Here is a 10033-nt window from a genome sequence, read left to right on the forward strand (position 1 = left end):
GGATGAAACGCTATGTGTGTGCGTGTGTGTCTCTCTGCATGCAGACAGTACTTAAGTTATACAGCTAGCTAGCAGCCACAAACTAACATGCTGGCCAGCTTCTCATTAACCTAATGACATCTATACACATGCAAGAAAGAGAAACAAAAGACGAAAGAAAAAGAAAGACGGTATAATCAAAAAATAGAATAGAACAACACTTGAGTCATGTGTCTCTCTGCTTTTCTCTGGAACAAGTTCACAATGTTGCCAAAGCATCAAAAAATATAAATCTCTCTCTCTCCCTCCCTCTGCCGCCTCCTCCTCCTCCACTTCACACCATAATTTCCTAAAATACCTGGCCCCTCCCATTCTGGAGAGGAGCAGGAAGTGCTGCCTGGCAACCAGGGAGCTGGCTGCCGTGGTAACGATTCACCTGAGCACCTCTTCCCTAAACAAACAGCAAGTGTGAGCGAGGGACAGAGAGAGAGAGAGAGAGAGAGAGAGAGAGAGAGAGAGAGAGAGAGAGAGAGAGAGAGAGAGAGAGAGAGAGAGAGAGAGAGAGAGAGAGAGAGAGAGAGAGAGAGAGAGAGAGAGAGAGAGAGAGAGAGAACGGGATGTGGAGTCAAAGTCATAGCCTCTTCCAGTATTTGTCTCCTTTTCTTGCTTGTTTTCCATTACACACACAAACACACACACACACACACACACACACACACACACACACAAACAGTTTGTTAACCCTGAGATGAGGGAAACTGGGTTTTACGGTTCCAGAAAGAGAGCTAACCTAAACTTGGGTTCAGTTACCATGGCAACTGACTCTGTGACGCTAACCTGCTCTCTGGCAGGTTATCTTCAAATTTTCAACAAAGCCTGAGTTTCTCTCCGTCTCCTCCCTCTTACAGAGCCAGAAGCTGTTTCATTTCCCCGTTCATTCGTTGTGTATCAAAGTGCCTCTAGAAGCACACTGATTGGCTAAAGTTTACTGTTAAATCTAAATCCTGGTTGGATATTTGTTTGTCATTTCTTTGAACAGCATTTGCTCATACAAGACAGCTATCAGCTTGTCAGAGCAGTTCATTGCACATAATGTGTCATCTCAGTTTAAATGTAAGGAAATCAGTATGAAGCTTTGACGTAAAGGATCAATGACACTAATGGAGCATCATTCATATAATACTGGAGATGATGTGTTAATATTTATGAGTGTGCAGGATCACTGAACACTGTTGAACCATCATACAAACAGATGTGTAATACATTTTAAATCTACAGTATTTTAACCTTGACACCTTTTCAAGTGCAAATCAGTCAACACATGATTACTGGAACTCTTCTTTAACTAGATTTTTCATCTTCAGCTGCTGCCTCCTGTGATTTGCCCCCGTCAGACTAAAGCTGAACAAATATATGTCAAATAATAAAAATACAGCCTGATTCTACTTTATAATCCATGAAAGAAAAGCACGTCTGCATCGTACACATACTGATGCACTAACATCTCTACGTACACTAGAATAAAATGGAGGCTCTGCCTTTTATTTACCTGTTGCCATGGCGATGATGGCTTTTCTTTTCTTTTTTTTTTCATTCATTGTGCACGCGGTTACCTCACAGTGAACATGCGCAAGAGTTGGTTGAACTGACTGATCAGCTGTTGTGGAAGTTCAGGGTTACACCACCTGGCTCTCTCTCTCTCTCCCTCCCTCCCTCCTGTTCTCTTGTCCAGCTGATTCAAGGAGAAAGGAGACAAATGCGCATATTGCAGCAAACACACACACGCAAATGCACACACACACACACACACTGTCCTAACAGAAGTGACATCAGGCTCGCATTTTAAAGATTATGTTTATATGCAGGGCTGCAATGACTAGTCAGTTTATCATCAGAAAATGAATCAACAACTATAATCAATTCATCATTTTTCATAGAAAAAAAAATTGGATTTGGTTCCAGCTTCTCTAATGTGACAATGTGCTGCTTTTACACGTCTTCATTTTATCACAAAATGAATGTAAAAATGAATTTATTAAGAACCTGAAGTTAAATTCAACATCTTTAGGTTTTAGAGTGTTACTGGAACAAAACCAGACATGTGACAATGTATTCTAGGGAGGAAAACCAAAGGACTACTACAATACTCACATATGTTTAGTATGTTTTAAGACTTACTGGTCTTTGTAATCATTCCTCCTCTCCACACACTGGCTGTGAAGTCGCCCCATTCCTAGAAATGGGTGACAAAATCCCTCATCTTTTACAAATGCATTCAAGTTCATCCAAAGCTTAATGAGGCTTCGGCACTCTGAGCCAAATGAGGCGGCTATCTCCTTCCCGGTAGTGTCGTGGAGGTTTATTGCTATAGGATTATTGTCAACCTACATCTGAGTATCACTAAGCATTCCTCTGCTGCGCTCAGCAGGGAAATGCTATCCAGGAAAATGCTATCTAGAAATTAAAAGACTGGGCTAAAGTCTAGACTAGGCTATTTCACTATTTGTCCCTTTTTCTTTTTTTTTTTACAGTGCGGTGAAATTAGGAAGCCATTATTAAAAGAAGACTTTGTTTGTCAAAGTATTTCCAAGATAATGAACTCTGACACTTAAAATAGAATAGAAGTCGGCCATGGTAAAAAAAAAAGAATCTGGACACTGGAGGTAAGAGTCAGTGGCCTGGCCCTTAAAGCTCTTACGTAACTAATGGAGCAACCTTTGATTTGAAGTCTGACCTCTGGGCTTTAGCAAAAACCTCAGTCCATGATAGAGCCACAAATCCCTCTCCTCAGTCCTTCAGACCAGACTATCAGCAGCTGGAATGATGTGAGGGTCGAGTGCTGCAGGGAGGAGGTATTAAACTGGAACGGCGCCCCGTTCATTGCTAAGGCAGTTGATTACTGGCACGTATGCTTCAAAATGTTTGTCAGGCGTCCAAATTTTTTTTTTTTTTGGGGGGGGGGGGGGGGGCGCTGACTCCTTGTGTAGTTGTAGGTAGTGTACCAACCGCCAGAATGATGCAGCTGGCCGCGACCTTTTGCTCTATAGTGGTTGTAACGGCTCAAACTGTGATATAACAAAGAGTCATTTGGGAGACAAAAGCTCTCCAACATCTTGAAGAACATATCTATCTATCTATCTATCTACCTACCTATCTATCGATCTACCTACCTATCTATCTACCTACCTATCTATCTAACTACCTACCTATCTATTGATTTACCTATCTATCTACCTACCTATCTATCTACCTACCCATCTACCTACCTACCCATCTACCTACCTATCTATCTACCTACCCATCTACCTACCTACCTACCTACCTACCTATCTATCTACCTACCCATCTACCTACCTACCTACCCATCTACCTACCTACCTACCTACCTACCTACCTACCTACCTACCTATCTATCTACCTACCTATCTATCTACCTACCTATCTATCTATCTACCTACCTATCTACCTACTTACCTACCTACCTACCTATCTATCTGTCTATCTATCTATCTATCTAATCTAATTACCTGGGTATATAATGGTTTGGTACCTCAAAAAAAATCAAATCAAAAAGGTCAAATGTTAGCAGACTCGCTTTTCAATGAATTTGTAATTGAACATTTGGTTGTCGTATGTATCGTATGTTTGGTTATGTTTTATGTCAACAGTGACTAAGACAAAGCAGGAATATTCAGATAGTTTATTTCAGTGTGATTTTTCATTTATTTTTTATTATTAACTTATCTGTCTGTGTGTGAAATGTTCAAAATGTACGATTCTTTAGAGTCTACAGTGCAGTGTTGCCTTCCATTTGCTTGTTTTGTCCAAACTACGGTCATAAATCTTTAAAAAAAAACAGCTAATTCTCACATTTAAGAGGCTTGAATAATGACAAAAACAATTAATTATCAAAATTGTTGCCAGTTAATTTTCTAACATTGATTAATCAACTAATTGTTGCAGCTCTATTTTTATGTAAGGAGCTGAAATTAAAGCAAACAGAAAAAAGTTAAACTACGTCCACACTAATACACAGAAATACCTCAAAATGTACTGTGCAGTAAATCTCTGTGTGACTTCACAGAGTGGAGATTTTTTATACTGAATCAATAATCAATCAGTCACAGTTGAAGCATATTCTACATACTGAACTGTGCTTTTGTTTCTCTTTGATATGTGTGCTGCATCTCCAGAGCAACAAGTCGCGGCGTGTATGATATGTATACCTCTCGTGTGTAGTGCCATTGAGGCGGGCCTGGTGGATGAGTACTGAACAGTAAAGTAACACTGTGGAAATCCCCGACCAGGCTGTCATCTGTTAGCTCCCCGTGTTAGCTAGCCATCACGAAGCCTTCTTTACCAGCTTCTACACGGGCGGCCCACAGGAACCCCGGAGGTGTGAGGTGCTGTGTGTCAGACACAGAGGCCGAAAACATCCACCCACTACACTGAGAACCATCAGCTGTAAAGTTACTGTATTTGCAATTAAATTCACCCTAATACCCAAAATATTGGTTCCTCCTATGCTTGTGGTTTAGTTACAAGACAAGCTATGATGATTGAACTGTGCTCTAGCTGAAAATGAACAGCTGATTAATCAATTAGTCGATCATCAAAAAAATGAACTGGCAACTTGTGCTTGGGAAATGGTGGTGGACATTTTTCACCATTTTCTACATGATTGGATAATTAGTCTTCATTAGTTGCAGCCCTATACTAACCCCAGGTGATGTAGCTTAAGGATATACATTCCAACAATTAACATTAGGCTAAAGCTCTTTTTACTAATACAGGATGGATTTAGGCTTTGTTTTCATTGGCTAAACTGTGATTGTAGGCATTTCTAAATGTGTACTATGCAGCACGATTTGTGGGTTGGTTTATTCAAAGTTGGTACCTCCTCTCCAGCCCAATGAGCAATTGAGAGAAGGAGGGAGCAGCAGGTGAGAACAAAGCCATAAATCAAAGTAATAAAACAGACCTGCTACTCTTTAAAAATCCATGACACACAGACAGAGAGCAGAGCGGAGCAGAGGAGAGAAGACAGAGATGGCGATGTAACCTGGTCGCTATGATACCAGTCCAGACCACACACCCTGCACGCTGTTATTGGCTGCCGGCTACACGCCCAACGGCCCAATGGTTGACACCCAGAAACGTCCCAAACACACCAAAATAATAAGAAAATACAAGCAGAGAGCAGGATCTATGTAGATAAACACACCACCACACACTTCTGGTGAGTCATAAGTGATGATTGAGAGGGATTCTTTTTGTATGAATCTATATGTAGTTTTTAAGGAAAATCCTGCATAGTGTGCATTTAAAGCAGCCTCACAGCAGTGGATAACCAAGCTGACCACAAAACGTGACTTCTCCTCCTCAACCAAGCTGTGTACATGCAGTGAACATAAATTCCATTTTGAAAGTATTGCTATGCTCAGCTTTTCATACTTTTTTTTCAGTTTTAAACAGCTATGTGGTTTGGGGCCCGAAACTTTTTGTCACCCAGATTAGCATAGCCTGCTATTGTTTAATAAAACAGTGACATTTTTAGCACTTTTTTTTTGTTAGTGGATGAATTTCAAATATTGCAAAGGGGGAATGGTAAAAGACAAAGCCACAGTAAACCAGTCAAACCACAAAACCTCCTACAAAATATGAAGAAACGAAGGACATGGATGACTGGTACAATTTCAAACGAGGATTAGTCAAACTGATCAAAATCACAGGGACTTGCTAACTGATACTTTTGTTGTCTGCCTATCTAACCCAAAGGCTGGCCTCCTTTGTATCATATGATGCTGCCTTTACTGAAAATTCCAACAGGTGATTATGACAGATCTAAAAAGGTGGAACTAAACTATGAGGGCAGTCTACAGCGCACACAGGCTAGAGTTATCTTGGGCCGTGGCTGAAATCACCCATTTACTATATGGTGCCCAAACTTACCCTCCAGCATTTAATTTGAATGTCTGAATGCCGAGTGTGTAAATATCTCCACTATATATAGACCTCAAATATTTCACTATGGAACGGAAAAAAGTAGTGTCCATGTCATGTACACTTCTTGCTGCTAACAATCCCACAATGCAATGCTCCACATTTTAAAGATGTGAAGACCGGCAAACAACTCTACAGCTGATGGTGGTGATACAAAATGATGACGATTAGTGTCCGAAATCTTGATTTGCTGCTCACTATTGAATGAACTATTTAGTGTTTATTATATATGGAGTAGTGAATAATGGAGTGATATCAGACATAGCCATGGAGTTCTTCCTGTAATAACTAAATAAAGACAAAAATGATGTATACTGTGAACTTTCTTCTTCTTCTTCGTTAGCGAAGCAGAGCAGCAAACTCCGGCAGTAACAAACGAGACCGGCTCTGAGGTAAAGAAAATAGTTCTGTGCTCACCTCAAAAAACCCTGCACCCACGCAGTGTGTTAGACAGTGTCTTTACCCGCAGAGAGGCTGCTCTCCACTGCTGGAGTCGTGACGTTACTACTAACACAGCGGAGCACCCTGCCTTCCCCCTCAGTTGATTCTCATACAGAAAGGAGACTGTAAGATACTTTTGAATTAACTTATTCATTAATGCAGTTAACTTCTACATTAAAAAGACAGTGGAGCATTTATCTTACCTGCCAGTTCTGCTTCATATTGTACTTCAGTGGAATAAGGGCATTAGTGTACTGAAGCATCAGACTGAAAATGGTGCAACCTTTTCTATTCATTCAAATTAGCTTTTGATCAAGAATCGGCACCGAAGTATCGTGATAGTATTGAATTGGTAGATAAGCCTTGAAAGATCAATAACGTCATTTGTCACAACCTTCATTTGTCATCTTTTTGTTCCATCTTGGTATAAAAATTAAATCCCAATGGACACTTTTTTCCATCGAATAATTAATGTAAATAATAATTATTTTTTCACTTGAGCGCACAACACTCGTTTGACTTTATTACACTTTTCTCTCAATAACCTGGGCGGTTGTTTGGTTGGTTGGTTGGTTAAACGTTACATGGCAACTTCCATTACATGCTTTTTTTCTTTTACTTTATGTGAATAGATGATGACAGATGCTGATTGTTGGGTGTTTGCCATTCAAGTGGGAGTAACAGTTGCAAATACGTGTATGTCATCATCCTGTGCACACTCTTTACAACAAAAAAAAAATTGGGCTGGTTTGACAAGAGAGTCAACTGTAACAAAAGACATGGTCGATTTGCAGCATGGGTTTTTTTTTTTTTTTTTTTACCATCATCTACCTCTTTGGCATCCTCTCTGTCTAATTTATCCTAGATAAAACATAATCACCATAACCGCCACATATTTGTGGTATTTTTGAGGGGCAATTCAAAACATGACAAAGTCGCTTTTTGGGTCTTTTTTTGTGTGCCTCATTCTAGTTATAACCCAGGTAGGTGGCATACATGTGCCAGACAACATCGCAGTCCAACGCAGTTTGACAGCAAAACTGACACAACAGAACAAGGATATTTTTAAGCTGGCTTGACCACATGTAGAACAATACAGAGGCGACGCCATAAAGGTAAGAGCTTGCCATAATTCATGCTGGGTGTTAAAACCTCCATCATTTGTCCTCACTGACATCGCAATTCCAAGAACAGTCCTGAAAATGCTGGACAGCTTCAGAATTTGCAATGTACCTGTATGCCAGGACCTTCATCCATAACTGTGTATGTATATTGCAATATGTTACATAATAATGATGTCTTACTTCTATTGTAATACACTGGGGTTTGATGCCACTTTTTAAGCTTAGAAGGTGGGAGTTGCAGGCGCTGGTGTTTGCTGCTGGTAGGTCATTTACTTTCATATTAGGTCATTTGGTTGGATGTTCTTTACTGGTAACAACAGGAGAGTAAATGCTGTCTAACCATCAGTACATTGCTGTCTGTTCTCTGTTAGCTTCAAGCTTGCACTACAGAAGGTAGCTGGTTAACTTTTGGCTCCTAAACTAAGTTATTGGTTGTACCTTAGTTAAGTTAGCAGCTAGCTATTAACTTAACTTCTAGTACACAAGTGGCTGTGAGTGAAGTGTTACCTGTTCGGTGGCTAGTTAGCTGTTTTATCTCTCAGCTTTACGTCCTTTAGCTAGCTATACTCACTCTGCAGCCGTTAACTGTCTGTCGGTAGATATACCCTTCTTGCACGGTGACACACGCACGCATACATATACACACACACATACACAGACACTCACGTAAACCTCACGGTACCGTGGATGTCGGCGGCTCCTCCTGGAACGAGTATTAGCCGCAGAGGTCGCTTCCTCCCCGGCTTTGGTTTCCGCTGAGGCTCGGTGTGCGCCCCGTAGAGCTTCTCTGCGCCTTTATTTCACATGAAAACGGGTGTTTTAACAAGAAGGACGCGTCTCGCCTCCTACCGTTTCACCTCCTCCATATTTACAGTCTCTCTCTCTCTCTCTCTCTCCCTCTCTCTCTCTTTCTCTCTCTCTCTCTCTCACACACACACTCACTCTCTCTCTCTCTCTCTCTCTCTCACTCTCTCACTCCCTCCCTCACCACCAACAACAACATTATTGACGTCCTCCTCCTGCCACGTGACCAGTCTGCTGGGGCTAAAAATAGACTCAATAGAAACCAATGGAAGCAGACAGACAAGGCAGAGATAGACAGACAGGAGATACGGTTTAGTTAGTCTTGCGTGTTAAACTTCACCTCACTATAATGTTTCCTACTTACTACTCTGTTGACTTGGTCCAACTGCTCAATGTCCACCCTGGACACTGGAAGACTTTCAAGAATATTCCCCAGTCATTTACGCAAGTCATTCAGCACCAAGTAGTCGATTAATCAAATGGTAATACAAGCAGTTTTAATAATTTTAAAGTTTTTTTGTGCATCATTTTGGCCCAACATCAAGCTTTTCAGCCCTTAAATGTGACGAATTTCTTCCTGTCTATTACCAATAGGCCTACTCCATGTCTTTACCTCTCATTTATTCCCATTAGGCTACATTCATTCCCCACAGATAAGCATGAAAAATATAGCTACCAAGAGGGGGGTTCAACAACATCCTCATTCCACATTCCAAAATCCTCAAAGAGATTTATTATCGTCTAGATTAAAAGATATTTTGTTTGACACACAATAAAAAAGCCGTTTTGCAAGTTGCAACACTAATTATAAATCCATATAGACAATTGTGTGACTTTGATCTTGTTTCTTGGTAAAACACCAGCATTAGTATCAATGCTTTTTTTAATATGAACAATAAATCAAAACTACATCAATAAAGGCATACCAGCTTAACTGATAATAAAAATGTAAGTCACATAGACTAAAGGAGCATTAAAGCACAAGATATTACATTTTTGCTACCATCTTTGTTTGGATTAGGACCAAGAGACACAACTTGAGTTAAAAAATCCTGCATAAGGTGGACTATTGTTCACCCAGATGCTTAGAGTCTGTGAGGTTTCTAGAAACACCTTCAGAACAGCTGTAACTATTCAAGAGACCTTCTGGGTTTTTCACACCTCAATAAATCTTTGAGGTCTGAAGGCAGACAAAGCAAAACTGGACTGAACTGAATGGAGTATCCAAAGAGTACTGAGCAGAAAACCAGGGCTAAAATACTAAAAAATGAACTAATGAGGGGATGGGAACAGGTGATTAGAAAGAGAACAGGCAAGGAGGTGATTGGCTAGGGAATACACTGGGAGCGGTAAGGACTAACGAGGCAGATACAGGGCAGGTGTAAAGGGAAAACTAGGATGGAAGGAACACATGAACGCAGCAAACTGAAAACCAAAAAATCCCAGTAATAAAAACAAATCAAAAGGTAATCTCTCATACACAAAAGTATTTTCTTATGTACAACTGATGTATTACAGTTTTTCTCAATCACTTTGGTACATTTCTCAAACCATCCTTAACATTTGTAAAGCAGTGAGTGCATTTCTTGAAACAAACCGTACAAACAGCACTGTGCAATTGGATTACCCGCAAAAGCCAAAAACTTTCTCAGAATGCTTAGTTTATCTCCAAAGTCAATACA

General features: G+C 40.4%; 1 protein-coding gene across 5 annotated transcripts in view; it reads right to left on the reverse strand.

Annotated features, from left to right (window-relative positions):
- Positions 1-8391, reverse strand: part of hdac5 (histone deacetylase 5) — a 50432-nt gene extending 42041 nt beyond the window's left edge. For 3 of the 5 annotated variants that reach the window (XM_062439090.1, XM_062439089.1, XM_062439086.1), the window contains exon 1: positions 8214-8391. The gene's annotated coding sequence lies outside the window, so the exon portion shown is untranslated. Of the gene's footprint in view, positions 1-1528; positions 1712-2157; positions 2213-8213 lie in introns of all 5 variants that reach the window. The other 2 variants (XM_062439087.1, XM_062439088.1) reach the window with 2 other exon arrangements.
- Between the last annotated feature and the right edge of the window lie 1642 nt (positions 8392-10033).

This window comes from Scomber scombrus, chromosome 18 (genome assembly GCF_963691925.1).
Source record: "Scomber scombrus chromosome 18, fScoSco1.1, whole genome shotgun sequence".
Taxonomy (NCBI): domain Eukaryota; kingdom Metazoa; phylum Chordata; class Actinopteri; order Scombriformes; family Scombridae; genus Scomber; species Scomber scombrus.